Genomic DNA, 19,232 nt, shown 5'->3' with positions numbered 1-19,232 from the left:
TTCTTAAAGATGAGCATAGCAAAACTTTTGGCCCCTTTTTAAAGAATGACGCTTCCTGCAGAGAATAGCTATTAGGCTGGTCATGGTGCAAACTAATGTAGAGAGTTTTGCATTGTGTAAACAGCTCTCAAACAGCATTTGAGCGATGCCTTGCGCCTTACTGAAACTATGATTTTCTAATTTTATTTCATGTAGGAATTTTTGAAGCTATATTTTATGCACCATTATCTTGATTGAAACCGCTTTAATGTATTTAGTGCCATAACGTTATTTTGAGCATAACGTATAGGCAGTTGACGAACTCTGTTTTAGTGGTACAGTAAGGGGATCATAAAAACTTTTTTAAACGTATTAATTATGGTAAATTAGCAAAACAAATTACAAAGTTATAAATGGATACATTTTTTTAACTAATTATATTTCATGCACTTGTAGTCTTTTTTTAAAGTTGTTTTACGCATACAAATAATTCGGGGTTTAAAAATACACTTTTGTATCTTAAACTGGGAATATATTTGTTTCACGTACACTTATAAGTATTCAAATCGGCCATAAGTTCCTTTTTATTTGTGAGTAAATTTGCCCCTTTAAATTCCTGTATAACTCGTATCCACAACGCGTCTTAATTAAGATATGATATGATTGGCATGATTTGTGTTTTTCTCTTTCTTCTGTGTAGAAACCTCTGCGGTATCATCACAAGATGTATTTATAAATTACTATTTTTCGTAGTACATTGTTCTTCAGTGTAAAGGTTTATTCCAAAGTTTCTCCAGATTTCGAGCGATTTAACACAACCACATGTATCGTACCGAGGACATTTCGAAGCGGGGTCGTCCCCGAGGCTAAAACGCGGAACGCCATGGATTCACCGCGGAAAACTTTTCGGCTCACTGATTAGCATATAGTTTCGTGGAATTAGCCCGGCAATACGCAGTTGTTACGTACCCCAGCACAAGAAGCCGTTGTCATCTGTTTGAGTTGTTTCCGCGCTATTACGCGAGGTGTGCCCTTCCACGTCCATATTTTCCGACCCATACTCCAGTTCTTCCTCTCCTCTTTCGCACCACCCTCTTCTCCGCCTATTCCCCGACCCTTGTATTATCACCGCCCAAGGCTACGAATGTTGTACACCCAAAACGGAAACATCTGACGCCACCTGCGGCTGTTGAATGGGTGACAATGCGAGATTCTGCAGTTGGCCTCAAAACTATGTCACTCGACTTTTAGGCTCAATAATAAAATAGTAGTATATTCTATGAAAAAAGGAAGATTAATATTACTTTCCTTTCTTTAAATTTTGCGTTTAATTATATTAGATGTATTTTATTTTACGTTGGTATTTGTGTGTGTTTCATTTATATTGACCACTTTTTTATTCATATTCCTTTCCCGAAGATCGTAAGGCCTCTGTTAATGATTAAAATAATTGGATGGTCAAAGTTTCACGTTATTTTTAAATCTTCATCAGGGCTCAAGCTCGAGATTAGCACAAATCAACAAATTTGTGTTAATGCTGGGCTTAAGATATGATAAACCTAAAAACTTCAAAACGTTGACCAGGTATTTTTTAATCACTGGTCAGACCCTTAAGAATTTCACAAAAGGTTATTTATATCAATATGAGGACGTACTAAATGTGTGATCAGATTTTTCAATCATTTTTCAGTTTCAGTAATCAGATTTTTTACTTTGAGATCACGTTGATTTATCATTACTTCATCACATTTATAATAAAACCCTTTTGAGAAGTTAATAAGGGTTTTACCAATGATTAAAAATATTCCCTAAAACCATCCATATTAATAATAATAATAATAATAATATGTGATTTTAATCCTCGCAATTTAATAAAGATTGATCAAGGTCCCGACTTCATCATCCCCTGACCCGGTAATACCGTTCTGAGAGATATCATACATTTTCATCTGGTGAATCCGGATGTTTACAAATTTCATTAAATGAAGATATTCTTTGCCTTTGATTCAAGTTATTATTTAAATGGTGCATTTCATTTTTATATCAATTTTTTTTAGCCGACGGATATATTTGGAAATAAATTGGTATCAGCCTAAAATCTGGCTTTTTTTAAACTCTAAAATAAATGAAAAATGGCGATAGAAGTTTAATAAAGATATATAATATCTCTATACGTAAAATCAAAATTAAATTGATATATTGTCAGAGTAGATGGTTGTATTCTGCCTGAGCTTTAGCCACGAAATGAGATTTTTGGCCCATTAGTAGGACAAAGGCGTGGAATCAAGGTCAAAGGAGGCACTATTTTTGAAGCAAAAAGACAATATTCGACCTTTGGAGGAGCCACTGCCCGGAATACAATCGCCGGCAGCGAAGTAGCACAAACCACTCTGGAGCGTTAATGCCCAAGATACCCCGTTTGGTTTTCATATTTCCGTACAATTTTGAATATGCGACGATCCCCGCTACAAAAACATGGTGCACCGATGCTTTTCTGTCAAACAAAAATAAACTCTTTTGTTTTTACTGTGAGTACATGCTGGTTATCTATCATTTGTGCACCTATGGCCTTAATCGAATGGGTTGATTTAATCAGAAAGTAATAGGCGACGAATCAAGTTAAAATTACATTTAAACTTAAGGTTAACCTCGCTTCAGTAATTCTGAATTATTTTGGTTAGGCGCTTCAGTTCTTTCAAAAAGCCTTGGGTTTTTTGTTTTCTCTTTGTCCATATTATATTTAATACATTAATTATACCATAATTCTACCTTTCGTAACTCTAGGGAATAAAATAATCTGAGGCTACTGATACAAAATGTTACTCATCGTGTGGTGGCTGTCTTTATCTGGTGATTTCCGTTTTTTTCATTACCAATTATGCGTGAAAAATGCTGTTTGTTATTACATTTCCATCAAAGTATAGTTACTAGTAATCGACAAAATTTTCATTCAATTCAGTGTAGTTGGAGTAGGTTGAATAAATCTTGATTTAATATGAAAACCGAAAGCAAACTCAAAGATTTATAAGTTCATTCAGAATAAGCGCTAACGGGTTTTACCGATTACAGTTAAAAAATAATTTTAAAGTGCACAACTATCTTTTACTCAGATGAAATGGACGCTGTTACACGGCAGTAATGGGCAGACTATAAATTAATCTCAATTGATCAGTTTGTGAGTTATTGAAGCTGTGATTCACCATTTCTGTATTAGGTATCTTCCTTTTTGGTACTTGTATACTGTATGGGGCTTTTTAACTTGAAAATGAAGTGCCAAAGAGTATAAAACAATTTGACTGCTCTTGGAACATGAATCCCTAAGAAATTACCTTACCCCCTCTATAACCAACTTGCACGAGTAGCAAATGGAGTTTGCATTCGTTGAAGGAAGTATTTTTAAGTAAATCTGCATGTCCAGCGATCCACCATTTGGAGCCAGCGCGAATGGTATTGAATTCGCGCGAGAGCTTATCGTCAGTTTGCAATACTTTCGAAAATAGACGCGGCTAGAGAGGTATGAGGTGGGTAAGAAAAAGTAGCTGGGGAAAGCAGTGAGGAAGTATAAGGGGGATAGTATACCTTGTAAAGAGAAATATGAATAAAGTAATGCGATTCTCAAGAAGAAGTTGATCGTCCCTGCTTCGTAAGCTCGTCACCTTGCATTAATAAGAACTTCCTAATGTACCAAGTTCGTCCGGATACACGTACCTTAATTTTGGGTCTATTGTCAAAAGGTGAGAACCCACTCCGATTGTCCAGTTAATTGTATTCCTTGGACCATTCAAACCATTACGCCGCTACTGAAGCAGAGGAATCACTATCATTACCTAGGTATGACCACGGTGTTAGTCATTATGAGGACACATAACTTCCTCTTGGTCGGTCTTTATTTTTTGACGGATTACTCAGTGGGTAATACTCACGTAAAGCTTATGCTATCATCTCAAAAATTTCAGGGTAAGCATCGTAGACCAACCCCAACATTAACTTGTATCAAAGTTGTGTAGCCTAATGTTTGGGAAAATTAATGGAAGAGAAAGGTAACATTATTAAATTTGAGTTGCAGAAAAGCATTGAAAATGGCCTACTTTTTATATGCTGATAATATCAAGATGACAGCAGAATTTTTATTAACTAATAGTTATTAATATTACTTTTGATTTCTATTAATTTAATCATTAATAATAATCACTTGCCAAACAAGATCGGTTGAGCATGAGGCATGCGTCTCCCTAAACACCCATTACGCGAATTTTTGTTGGTTAAAGAAGTTGTGTAGCCTAAAGTTTGAAGTTTTTGTTTATCACTAGCCCGCCGGAGTTAACCTTTCACCTATGACCACCGTATAATAGACCTTTTCAGTCCCAAAATGTCTACTGCATTATGCCGTATGCTTTCATGAGAACCCTACCCCAAGTTTTCTCCCTCCGCGGCTGCCTATCTCCCCAACTTTCCTCCTGTATGTAGTCTCGTATTCAACCATTCTCTTGCTTCCCTTCAGATTCTTCTCCTCCACCCTACAACCCTTCCCCTCCACAATTAGTATTCGCCCCGTCCAGTGCACCCTTCACTCTCAATTCTTTTCCCCTTCGCACAACTGCGCCCCAGGCTGGTTTCTCTCCTCTTCTTTCCTCAAACTGTTCACTCACTCTAAATCGCTTCCCTTCCTCTCTTTTAACCCGATACCCATACCTTGAACATTCACTTTACAGTTTCTCCAGCTTCACTCCTCCCCAACTCTCAAACCCTCCTCGTCAACTCTGGTCTTCTTACTCAGGCCAAATCCGAGATAAAAAAAATGCTGGGCTTCTCTCCCCTCCGCCAATCCCAGAGCTTCTCTTCTCCCTTCTTTCAGCCTCCCTTCCGGCCTCTTCGCTCCAGGACCCATGCCTAACTCACCCACTGCATATTTAAGGCGTGTGCTCTTCCTCTCGGGCTATCAGGGCTTCGTGACCGTGGGGCGCCCCAAAGCTTCTTCACTCCCTTGCACTCTTTTACTCTTCCTTTCGGCATTCGTGCAATTCTTCTGCCTTCCTCAATTTCTCTGCCTTTGGTATCGTTGCAGGCATAGTAAACGGAAACAGACAGAAATTTATGAATAGATTGGGAAGAATGATGTTAAAATAAAGTATTTTATTCGGCCTATGTGCCTTTACGCCTATCCTGGTGATTACCTCACTGACCAAAGTTTATGAGCACAATATTGGACAGTACGAGAACTTACTAGCCACTTGGGAAATTCACAGCACTGTGCTGCTGGCATTAAGGAAGTAGAACACCAAGTGATCACGGGTTTAAGATGCGTAAGTTTATTAAACTGGCCAGAATCCTTCAAGCGCCTGGGTTGATCTTCGGGCTAGATCGACAAAGCTGATGAGGTACCAAGATCGCTTGGGCGCAGACCTTAACTTTTTCTATAGTAACCTGACAAAGGAGAATTTCAGGAAATTTTTCATGTTTATTTTTTCCTCGAATATTTTTGCATTTTTTTTTATCTGCATAATCTATCTATTTAACATAAAGACTACTTACGACCACTCACTCACCTATACAAATGTTTGGGGTGAACGCGACGAGATACGGCAAAAAGTCAAATGAAGACCCCCTCTAAAATTGTCTGAAACCCCAGGAAAAATTATGAAAACACTAAATTTACAATTATTTATCCGTCTATTCAATTAAAAGTGAGTATAGGGATTAGTTCAAAAAATGGCCACCAAATTGAAATGGCGGCGCGGCAGTCATACAAACGAACAATCATAGCAACATATTTGTTTATGCAAACAAGAGGAGCTAAATTGGGAAAGAAGATAAAGGAATTAAAACGAAACTCTGATAAATATAAGGAAGAAAATCAAGAAAGTAATATTTGAAGTGTCTATTTCTTCGCGTCTTCTTTTCGCAGGAACAAACATCTGTTTAAATCAAAGCGCATACAAATGAAAAGCGGAGAAATATCAGGTAGGAAATTAGTTGTTGTTTTTGGTAAATTACATCGAAAGTGTGGTGGTTATTTATTTCAAAGTTAACAAGTGCACTAAATGCCAATTTAGAAATATGATTCGTGCTGTTGACTATAGTTCGTATCTTGTTGGCGATACACGATTGTAGTAGAAAGACTTTCAAACAAGTCTTACATAATATAGGTAGGTAAAAATGATTTTATTTTCATTTTTAACTTTTTATTTTTGTTTACGTTCTTTTTTCCGTTAATGTCCTTTTTAATGTACAATGTTATCCGTGAGCTGCAGGAGTGAATAGGCAGTGAATAATACAATATGAAAGATAAGTTCAAATAAAGGTATTTCTTATTCAATTATTTGTCTTGCAAAAATTACGTGACCTTGAGTGACTAAGTTATTCAACTGTGAAAATTATCGAAGTCTTGACATTCACAATGTCTTGTACGCCAAAGGCTGTGATCCGTTACTCACCAGATTTATTGCGCATTGCGTGGGATATTGAGGCTGAGATATTTGTGTATCCCGATTCATTAAAACTTTAAATAGAGGTATTTCTGAAGTGAAATCATTCGCGATCACGATAAATAATATTTCGATAAAATTCGTGGTATTATTTTACAAGAGGTACAATCCGGATTTCGCCTTCAAACCTTCACTTTCCTGTGGTATTTTTGCCTCCTGATTAACGTGGTGACATTCATTCCTGGCGGAAATTAATAGTTTTCGAGATATTTTAACTTTTATGGATAGCGATTTTCGGGTTCTGCGCATGCGCCGCCATTTACGATCTTCACTTACCCTTTACTTTACGCACTTAACCTTCTGCGCATGCGCAAACATTACCATGCCGCCAAATTTAAAGTTTACCCACTGAGGAAGACCTGCCTGGGACATCTGGGCAACCATAAGCACTGGAAGGTAAGCACATTTTACCCACTTCTACCTCCCACCCTACCAACTGGACCAGCTCGAAGGATATTTTTTTCGGTATTATTTTACAAGAGGTACAATCCGGATTTCGCCTTCAAACCTTCACTTTTCTGAAGTATTTTTGCCTCCTGATTAACGTGGTGACATTCATTCCTGGCGGAAATTAATAGTTTTCGAGATATTTTAACTTTTATGGATAGCGATTTTCGGGTTCTGCGCATGCGCCGCCATTTACGATCTTCACACTCACCCTTTACTTTACGCACTTCACCTTCTGCGCATGCGCAAAATTACCATGCCGCCAAATTCAAAGTTTACCCACTGAGGAAGACCTGCCTGGGACATCTGGGCAACCATAAGCACTGGAAGGTAAGCACATTTTACCCACTTCTACCTCCCACCCTACCAACTGGACCAGCTCGAAGGATATTTTTTTCTAGTTGACCAACTCGTACATGTGCCCGGAAAGTGATTTACCCACTTTACCAACTGGACCAGCTCGAAGGATATTTTTTTCTAGTTGACCAACTCGTACATGTGCCCGAAAAGTGATTTACCCACTTTACCAACTGGACCAGCTCGAAGGATATTTTTTTCTAGTTGACCAGCCCGTACATGTGCCCAGAAAGTGATTTACCCACTTTGCCAACTGGACCAGCTCGAAGGATATTTTTTTCTAGTTGACCAGCCCGTACATGTGCCCAGATAGTGATTTATCCACTTCTACCTCCCACTCATAAATACTCTACACTGTAAATGTAAACTCTATGCTCCCACTTTGTTATGTATTGGACCATCACTAGGGATATTTTTCTCTTGTTTACAATTTCAAACATGTTCCGTGAAACTCATTTACCGCCATTCCAATATGACCGCGCATGCGCAGAACCCGAAAATCGCTATCCATAAAAGTTAAAATATTTCGAAAACTATTAATTTCCGCCAGGAATGAATGTCACCACGTTAATCAGGAGGCAAAAATACATCAGGAAAGTGAAGGTTTGAAGGCGAAATCCGGATTGTACCTCTTGTAAAAATTTACCTTTTTTTCTAGTTGACCAACTCGTACATGTGCCCGGAAAGTGATTTACCCACTTTACCAACTGGACCAGCTCGAAGGATATTTTTTTCTAGTTGACCAACATGTCGTACATGTGCCCGGAAAGTGATTTACCCACTTTACCAACTGGACCAGCTCGAAGGATATTTTTTTCTAGTTGACCAGCCCGTACATGTGCCCAGAAAGTGATTTACCCACTTTACCAACTGGACCAGCTCGAAGGATGTTTTTTTCTAGTTGACCAGCCCGTACATGTGCCCAGAAAGTGATTTATCCACTTCTACCTCCCACTTTGTTATGTATTGGACCATCACTAGGGATATTTTTCTCTTGTTTACAATTTCAAACATGTTCCGTGAAACTCATTTACCGCCATTCCAATATGGCCGCGCATGCGCAGAACCCGAAAATCGCTATCAATAAAAGTTAAAATATCTCGAAAACTATTAATTTCCGCCAGGAATGAATGTCACCACGTTAATCAGGAGGCAAAAATACTACAGGAAAGTGAAGGTTTGAAGGCGAAGTCCGGATTGTACCTCTTGTAAAAATTTACCAAATTCGTCATACTAGCCCCAATTCATGCTAAGGCGTATTTGTTCTAAATGTTGATATTCAGTCCCTACGTAATTCGTTTACGAAGGGGAACAGCTGTTACACTTATTCGTATATCATGAATTTGGTTGAGTTTTGTGGAAAATAATTAATAAACGTGTTTTTCATTGTAATACGTAAAGTCGTTATGTTATGATATTACGTATGCATTGGGTTTTACAGTGGGACGTGGTCTCAACGTTTTTTGTATTTGAATTGAATAAGTTAGAGAAACTCGTAGAAATTTATTTTACTTTTTTAGCCCCTCAGAAAAACGTTTCTCTTTATAAATATTTACATTCACATTGTAGCCTACGTACCATGCGCTCGTTTTACGTGAAAGTGGAAATATCGCTTATACCTAAGCTAGCCAGCTTAAAAGTAAACGATCCTTAAGTAACAAGTAGCAAACAAAAAGTGTAAGACCTCCCACAGTGAGCATAACAGGCCGGAGGCCTTTTTCGGGGGGGCCTAGGGGGGGCAGAGCCCCCCCAGCGAGCATAGCGAGTTATATACATATAAGTCCATTTTTTATCCATATATTTTAGGTTGCCAAACATTTTCTAAGTAGGATCAAGTTAAACGCCCAACAAGCCTGTTATGCGAATATTGGAATCATGCTCCATTATCTCTTAACATTGCCTTTTGCCTAATTAAATTATGATTTATTTTAGTTCCTTATAACAATGAAGGGAAGTAAGCAGTGTCCACCGATGCCACGGTCTTCTTTTATTCTCTTGAGAGTCCAAAATTTTATCATTATGATGTACTATGGAATTTTTTCAATCATTTTATGTTTTTATGTCATTTTGTTTTGGTATGCTTTTACGTGCGCTAAAAACTTTCTTATAACTGCACCATTTTGTGATGCAATAGAGCCTTTATTAATCATGAAAGAGCCCTCAGTTCTTTCATGGAAAAACATGTCAGTTATTTTCCAGGCTATTTGATTGGATTAGAAGGGAAAATGTCACCGAATTGCTGCGGGGCGCCTTGGTCTTCCCCTTCCACGTTCAATTATTTTGCTCAATGCCATGATAGGTAAAACTCAAATTCCAGAACTCGTAGAGCACCTCGTACTGTCGATAGTTTGAGGGCGATTGGAATGTTCAAGCTCTTCTCCCTAGAAGTTTAAACTGTCTTTATCAAACAGTTTCTATTCCGTTTATTATCCTATTTATGCCATTCATCGTCATTTCCTCGAGTGACCTCCAGCCCTTACAGCCTACCTTAGGTATTTATGTGCCATCGCAAGGAATAAAATTTCCTTTCTCAGCACAGCCACTGCCGAAATGATGAAGGTGGCAAGTATGCTTCTCTCAAAATACGTTCATGCGCCAATAAATTCACTCTTGTCCATTACATTTCGATATCATTATTAATAGACACAGTCGTGAAGAAAATTTTAATAGTCACTATGTACTGCACAAAAATACTTCACTAATGGATGAGATATCTCAATTTTTCGTAACTTTAAATTAGATTTTCCTGAAAAAACATATCAACACCCATAAAACTTGTAAGTATTCGTATACCTACTAGGCAAAAGTAATTCGGTGAACACCAATTAGCGTTGAGGTAACTCGAAATTAAATAAGGAAGAGAATAATTATAATATCATGACCATAAGATTCTTAATGATTTTAATTTACTCTCGTCTTTCATTGTGTTTTTATCTCTTCTAACAGTTTTCTTAGATCACCCATGAATTTCGCAATTATCATATACGCTAATTCTAGGCTTTCCTTTTGAATCATAAGCGAATGAAATTCACGAGTTTCCTTCCGGGTGAACGGAGTAACCTGGAAATAATCCATCTGGAATAGAACAGTTGTATTCATACCTATGACAATTGCCCACGCCAAAATATTTTACTAATATGCATCTCCATACTAACCCGAAAGCCGTCTAAAAGGCCTGTGGTAGGAGGTGCTAGGATATCAGCTGTTTACACATAGCAAGGTATTAGTATTTATTTAAGTCCTTTATGGTTCGCGAATGCATTCCCATATCTATCAATTCGGCTAAATCTTCATCTCTCTCTATCTTAATTTATCGCTTCTGTCGGACCTGGGAATATAGTGGGGCTCTAATATCATGTTCTCTGTATCGTTCTTAAAGATATCCATTCTCAATTGTTCCAGAAGCTTAAGCCTAGCGCGCAATCTCCGAGTCTCCAGCGGCTCCCAGTCCGATTCGCTTAACATCTGGATAACGCTGTCTGTACGCCCGCAGCATTTTTTGACGAATCGCGCAGCCTTACACTGTATTTTATTCAGTTCACGGATTGAGTATTTCTGCACCGGATCCCATATGCTCGATGCATATTCAAGGTGCGGTTGGACGAGTGGGAAATAGCACCTTCTTTTACTTTTACATCCGAAAATCTTCCCACAATACGCTGGACGAATCCCAAATTCTTCAGAGCTATCCCTCAAATAATCCTTACATGTGTTACATATAGGGAATATGTGTTTTATTACCGTCAAATGGGCGAGAGCTGATCACTGAAAAGTGAGATGGAATGGTTATATAAATCGCAAGATAAAGATAACGAAAGTAAAGATATTACAATGAATAAAGAGACACATATTTTAATATCCTTGTTTATCTTTATACTGATTCTCACTGGAATCTTTTGAGCACTATTTTTCAGCTGATGACTGCTATTGTTCCCCCGACTACCGCGACGTTCACCATTTGCCAACACGACACTTATGCGTTGCATCGCGATGCAGTTGTAACTTATTCAATTCCATGGTCAAAATTTCACCTTCGCCATCTCTTTTACAACCCATGGGAATCTGGTAGCACCTAGGTTTAGCAGCTAGGATATTAAACTGCGATGTTGGAGGAAAAGTTTTAGATTTTTCTCGATCGCTGTCTAATAGCAGCGCAAATAGTGTCTCAAGACCATGTGTAGGCTTTCGCGGTGTGGCAAAGATTCAGGGTGGAGGTTTTTGGGGTTAGCACCTCGTAGATTGGTCTCTGCAGACAACAGTTCCGCCGGCATTGCAGCAGGCTTCTTCAGGTCAATGAAGTGGAGATCCGAGGTATCGCCCGTCACTTATACACCCCGTCGGAGGCCGGTGTCTTCTCATTGGTTGGTTCATGGGGCTCAGTTGGCTTCTCATTGGTCCGCCCCTCTTGGTGTTGTCTTGTCTCTCTGGGTTTCTTTCTGAGGACTCTTTTCCATGTGCTTGAAAGCTGGTATCCGTCCTTCCTGTTGAGATTTCTCGGTGTCGTCAATATATATAATGAAGACACCGAACTTTCAAAAACCGAACTTTCTCTTTACCAACACAACACCAAGAGGGGCGGACCAATGAGAGGCCAACTGAGCCCCATGAACCAACCAATGAGAAGACACCGGCCTCCGACGGGGTGTATAAGAGACGGGCGATACCTCGGATCTACACTTCATTGACCTGAAGAATCCTGCTGCAATGCTGGCGAAACTGTTGTCTGCAGAGACCAATCTACGCGGTGCTAACCCCAAAAACCTCCACCCTGAATCTCTAGACCATCTTTGTCCGCCGGATGGGGTATTTAGCCATGGTTAATCCGTTGAAATATTTCATTTTGTTAAGACTTGACTAATGTTAAATACGAGTACCTTTTTTCCCTAATTTTCCCTACGACGCCAATTACATAGCTGTTAGTCACCTCCCTTAACTACCTATACCAAGCACTACCCATGATTATAATTCTCTGGCTGATTGAGGAAAACAGGCGAAAAATAATCGGTGCTTTCGTATTTTTTTTTCAAAGTGTCAGTCATCCTGACCATATACACCCTTCTGTTTGCCCTTGCAGGAACGATACGCCTCCCATTCTGGTATACTGTATCATTTCACCATCTTGAAGGATGTTACACCTCCCACCATCTCAAAGATCGTGCACAGTACATAAAACCACACAAACACTTGCCCCATCTTCCTCGTTTTTTTCCCCCTGAGTACACCTACGGGACATATATCCTTACGCATTTACCAGCGGACAAGTCCAGCACTTATATCCGTCCACATGACAATATATCCATTTTCATCCCACCTTCGCAGCGTCCACAAATACCTCTGCCCGTAACGGTGGGGAACGATCGGGAGAAAAATGCGTGACCATCGATAGCAATGGCATCGGGGATTGGGAAAAGCAGCCGTCGCAAATCGGCGTCCACCACCAACGCATATACGGTCACCCCTGCCTGTAGTTCGCTCCCGCCCATCGGCCGCCGCTGTGGGATATCTATGTTGGTGGTCGAGATGGCGGTTTGGCGTACGACGGGCCGGTAGGGGAAAGGTTCGGGTAGGGTTTGTTTAGTGATCGGTCGTACGGCTGTGTATACGAGCGTACATAGGCTGATCTAAAAGCTTTAGCTTTTATGTGAGTATAGGTAGGAGTGATCGAAGCGGAGAAAGGTGCAAAAGCGGTCGATATCATACGCTGCTGGGTGTAAAAGAATGGGCCACGGTGTGGAAAGGAATAAGGGAAATATAGTGGTTTCAACAGGGGTACCTGCACCACTAAAATAAGATAAGAGGATCTTACAGTTGGTATAATCAAGTGGGAGTATGTTGACGTAAATAGGAGGAGGATGGATAGTTAGGTATGAACTATTTATTCGATACATGAGGGAAATGACTGGAAATTCATGTCCCTCGTCAGAATTAAAGATCAAATTGAAATTATTGAGGAGGATTATTATGGGCATAAACCATTCCTAATACTCCAACCATAGATATGTATCATTTAATATTCTGAGAAAAATTCTGCTCATGCTACCGTTAATATTATGAATACGTACTTCGAATCTTGCTAAAAATTGATAGAGTAATCTGTATTAAGACATAAGGATATCCTTATATTATTATAGAGAGCATATTTTTATAACTCAGCTCGAAAAAAAGCAATAAAAATGCGTACATATTTTAAATATTTACTTCTTTTCAAGCATCATTTATTGTAACCAATTGAATCCTACAGTCTGTCAATAGTTATATTTTTCAATCGATCATTACCTGAGAACAAAAGGTTGCGAATGCATACATGCATGCGAATGGCTACATAAGATGACATACCAGGATTCCCCAGGTTTTCAATATTGCAAAGCATTCCTTGCACAATCCATAATATAAACCAATCCATGTGCATTATACAAACAAACCCTTGCAAATCACAATTAATATCTAATTATTGTTATTATAAATCGTGGGACAGGATAATCTCTTTCAGTTATGAAGGCATGCCTATACAAGCAAAAGAACGCATGCCATTGTAAGTTAATTGATTAGGGATATTTGCTTTAGAAGCTTTGCTTTAACTTTTGCTTCAATATGGTATAAATAATTTGGATTATTTTACTAAAAATATTAAATTTTTAAAGAGAAGCATCTTAGTTTAGCAAGCAATAATAATGGTTTTAGGGCAAGGAATATATCACAATTATTTAGACTAATGCTTTCAAGTTCATAACAAGATAAATGCTAAAATGGCAACAATTGATATACACCTTAAACAAATAATGTTGCACATGAGGTGTTAAGATTATACGTGTCAAGAAATAAAAATAACCCATGAGCTATTACTTTTTTTTATAAATTGCTTCATCTGATTCCAGTAAATAAACGTCATTTTCAAGTAACGAGGACCTCTTTGACTGTCCAATGTTCCATCCGGTGGTTGCAGTTTCAATAATTGTGTAAAATATAATTTTTTTCCTTGGATGATATTAGCAATTCATATAAAAAATTAGATTTAAAACCCAAAGATCTGTAAAAACTCTTCTCGGGATACCGCGTGGGTAAGATTATATGAGAGCGCCGACGTTTCGGGTACCGACTCGCTACCCATTCTCACGGCTACTATTCCCAAAGATCTGGTTTCAATGCTTATATTTTTTTTTCCAATACTTTTGGGTATGACAGTTTGGACTAGATTACAAATTTTTTATATCCATAACAATGGGTTAACATAAATATGCGCAAAGGTAAGCTCAAATAACCCATGCAACTTGATATGATTATTTCTGGAGCAACCACATGCCGTGCCTCCTCTTGCATAGACCACCCACTCACTGGCGATAGCGCTCTTGTTGAAATCGAATTTCAACGCGGACAACCAGCTGGCTCAGAAAAGCACTAACGCGCACACGTACGTAAGCGTATTATCGAAAATAATCACGCAAGAGCGCGATGTGACCTAAATAATTCACGGGCCCATTTTAAATTGGATTCACTACCGCGCATTTGCTATACATTGTTTCCCTCTTTGGACCTCTTATTAGTAGTACTTTCCCTGATCAGATTTCACCTCTATCCTTCCAACTTACACCTCTCTCGAGCGCTGCTAATGAAAAGCGAACGTCGTGTTGTATTTCCTTCTGAATGACGGCTGTACAAATTTCGGTGACAGCGTCGCAACCTGTTTGCTCGAACTATAACACATCGGGCTGATTTTCATCCCGTATATACCTCTGCGATGCGAGGTTGGGGTTGCTGTAACATGAGCGCGCAGAACGCCGCATTATTTTTTCAGCCATCTAATGGGGTTATGTGGAAGGGGTGGGATATGCAGGTGACTGTAATGGTTAGGGAAAAGAAAGTGTATTTTTAAAGGGAGAGGGGAAATAGTGGCGCAGCGCAACATTGGTTGATGAAAATTGGAAGGGGTATGCTTTTGGAAGCAGCGGAGAAAGGTACTGTGTAATGCATTCCGCTGAAAATGCGCTTTGGTAATTGGGTAGAGTTTATGGTTAAGTGACACGATTGAGTGCTTGCAAGATGGAATGGTAGATGGCGGAATGTCAATACTACTAAAAGAACCAGGGAATTCCATTTTGTCGGTAAAGTGCCCGCTTCACTAGTTTTGGGCTGAAGTCTATAGCACGGGTTGGTGCTATGTGATGCCAGCAAAAGTGTTGTTCTCTTGCAGAAACGTGAGGGACTAAGTTAGTTAACCTTTAATTACCTAATTCAATGATCATAATTCGTTCTTCTCTGTTTTTGAATTTAATGAGGATTAAATATTTAGCCTCAGTCACATTAATCAAGTCAATAATTATTTTTAGCAAACTATTCGTAAGCCATGTATTCCTTAAGAGCTGCAATGGACTTCCATGAGTTTTATTTTACTTCACGTTTTAATACAATTGGATTCGTGGGCTCTCAGTTTCAGAATTCAAATTTCCGTAACCATTCAATTTTAACAATTTAATATTAATCATTCGTCTTCCCCGCCAGCCTCTTTCGTGCATAAAAAATGTAATTAAGAAGGAGTTAGTTCTTAAGGCCGTTCTACATGGAGCATCTCATTGCGCAGGTTAGCACTGAAAACATTTTTGAAATGTCGACAATTCGAAGTCGGAATTAGATCATCAATGCCTTTTTTGTCATTTCGCATCCATGCTTTCTGGCAATTCACCGCATTACACGATGCAATTTTGAATGCGGCTTCGTACATACGTCATATTGCGCAGTGAATTGCCCACAGTAAAACGACCTTTGCACCTCCATGTTGAGTTTTCAATTTCTGTATTTGATTTGATTTATTTGTTTAACCTGCCCCAGGTGAGCCCACAATCCGGCCCTCTAATCCTCTGGGACAGGGCTCTGTATTAATAATCTAAGTTTCAAGCTCCCATAAAGTGTACAAAATCTTGCCTGAGCAGCAGAAAATCATATACTTAAATGAAGAATTATCACCCAGGAAGTGAGCGAGAGGTAAAATCCCATTCCCATTGGGGTAACACGGCGATAGGTGACAAATCATCACAGTTGGCCAACACATCTTCCCTTTCCGTATCCAAATGTTGGCGCTTGTGTGCTCAAAATATTCATTATTTCGACTTTCAACCCGATCGGAGAAAGTCGACGGAAACATATACTTACTCATCACTTTTGAAGTGATGAAAAATACCTACTTTCGAGGGAAGTCTCTCATGTATCAGCACGATATCTCCTTTAAATTTTCTGCATGGTAAGGAATGGACATCATTGAGATGTAGTTTTGGTTTCAGCCGCCAACACTCAAAATTTTCAAGATATTGGCGATGGAAAGTGCCAGAATTCGCCGTAATTTATGCATTTGGATGCACAACAACATTCGTCAGTATTTTGTGTAACTTTAACCATTTCCTATCAACTAGAAAAACTTAAATAACATCTGTTGGTAACACCTGAGGAATTTTCCTTGCTAGTCAGCGACGCTTATATCATTGACAGTCATAATGCAGACAACAAATCTATATACTCTTCGTATTATAATTTCTACGTGATTTATTCTTGACCACTGATTTTGTGTTCTCCTTTTTCGTCAGTTGCTAGCTTTCTCTCTCAAGAATACCATTTTCTTTTTTCCGTAGTGGATTCTCGATACACGTTACCTCATGTGTCGTCGTGCTTGAGCCACTAAATATTTTGAATTCTCAAACACACCGTTCATTTCATTTGACTCTTTCTCTCTGTCTTCTCGCGCGAATATATTCCCACCACCACACCACTTTTATCATTCTCCAGGGTTCCTCAACCTGCATCACTCCAACAGAAACCGCTACCCGTCTTCCCATATGGTGTACCACATATTTCCTTTCTGCCACTGTCTGCTTCCACTTTCAACTCTTCCGACCTTTCTGTTGAATGTGCCCCCGTGGCATCGTTGTCTCTGTGAAACTGGTTGTGTCATAAACGGGCGCGCTCGCTTGCTTGCTCTTCATCTCTCCAGTATCCCATCTTACTTCTCCATGTCTCGTAGTAACGGAGACTGGACCAATGCAAGAGATACCTTCTCAGAACCCCATTATTACTCCCCATCCAGCAATTTGACTCGAAACGCTTCAGCTCGCAAAAAAAAACTCTGCAGAGGGTTTCTTGGATGATTAACTGTTACTTATACCGCTTCCTTTTTTATACAAGTGGTATAAGTAGAATTTATTCATCCATGAAACCCTTAAAAGGAATAACACAAAATGAAAAAGGAGTTAGTGAGACTCAGCTAAGCTTTCACTCACATATTTTCGCTGTGCTATCTTTAAAAGGTAATTCAAATGTAATCTCTTCACTCACATTTTTACGCTGTGCTATCTTTAAAAGTTAATTCAAATGTAATCTCTTTCAGTAAAATTATAATTTACAAAAAATTCATCCTTAATTTTGTGAAATCTGATCATCTATACAAAGAAATATTTGAATATTTATTTCTTGAAAATTAAATTTTTCTTTTCATAATTATCTGCATCGTCTCGAAAGTACCCCATCAAAGGCATTTCCAACAGAAGAATCGAAAAATGACAACAAAAGGCGATCGCAAACATCTATCCTGCATCACAAACACCTGCTTTGGATAGGGACAATATACTCAGGCAGGACTCGAACCTGCGACCTTTGGTTTGATAGGCAAGGACTGCACCCCGCCGTCACTGAGGCTAGCAAATTAACTGACCTAATTCAAATCTACCCTTTATTTGTTGTGAAACTTAAATCCAAAATCTTTCGAACCAAATTATTTTAAATTTTGGATCAGCATTGCTTTCCAACATATGACAGTTTTTATGTGCTGCAGCGCCATGTGTAACTGCCATGGAATACTATTAAAATAGCATTTGAGTAACGTTTGCGAATAATAATTAAAATAGCATTTGAGAAGATAAAGACGGCGGAAAACCTATATTATTCAAATCATTTACAAATGGTAGACTGTTTAACGTTAAATTTGTGCATTAAATGCAATCATATTGACAATCTTCAACAAATTTACAGCAGACAATGGTTTAAAATATTTTCCATCGGACACAAAAAGAAAAATCACAAGGCTTCCTTAACTTTCCAAGAGCCAGGACCTCATAGTTTTCGGCGATGTCTGATACCTTTGACTTGATAAAATCAGAATTTTGTAGCATAAATGGTAACCGAACTTCTATGGTACCTCGCGAAAGTCTTCTTCACACAATTCGTAAAGTCTAACTTCAAGATTACGCAGTTTTTGTCAGTAGCATTTTTACGTTATAATTTCTGAGCATTAGGTTCTCATCTAAAAAAATTGCTGCTGGATAATCAGCATTCATTTTCTGAAATTCCACATAAGTATTCCTTTTTATTATCGTAAAATTAGTTGTATTCGTTTACCATCCCAGAGACCGCATAAAAAGAAGTATCAAACTGAAATTCTTCCTTCACAAAAAGCAATACATTCGTTCAAAATGCATGTATTTACGTGTTAACTGTAAATTTTGATAGTGGTTGGAACGACGGCTGTGAATCCTTTTCCTCTCCTGTTTTTGTGTCGCGATGAGGAGGGCATGATAAGGTGGTGAAAAAAAGGTTAGAAAAAAGAGCATGTCACATACTCATAAACGTGCTGTGATGTGATATCCCCGCATCTTCCATCCGAGGAGTAGATGGCAGAATTGAGCCGCGTTGAAAATTTTCTTGTTGCCATGACACGCAACGAAAATCTTCTCTAAGGAGACCTTTTTGCTCACCTTCGGCCTGCGTTTAATGCCCTCGGCGCCCACTTTTATGCCCCATAAACGAGCCAATTCATACCCTTTGCTCCCACCAAGCTTTCCCCACCAAATCTCTCCCCTTCCTCCTCGACCCTTGAGTTTCTCGCTTCTTTCTTACACAGTTTGTAATACACACTCATCTCATTCAATTCCGCACGCTTTCGCGGGCCGCTGCACTCCACTAAATACGGTAAAACTAAATGTCCTT

Source organism: Ischnura elegans, chromosome 2 (assembly GCF_921293095.1).
Source record: "Ischnura elegans chromosome 2, ioIscEleg1.1, whole genome shotgun sequence".
Lineage (NCBI taxonomy): Eukaryota > Metazoa > Arthropoda > Insecta > Odonata > Coenagrionidae > Ischnura > Ischnura elegans.
The sequence above is the reverse complement of the archived record's forward strand: the minus strand, read 5'-3'. Positions refer to the sequence as shown.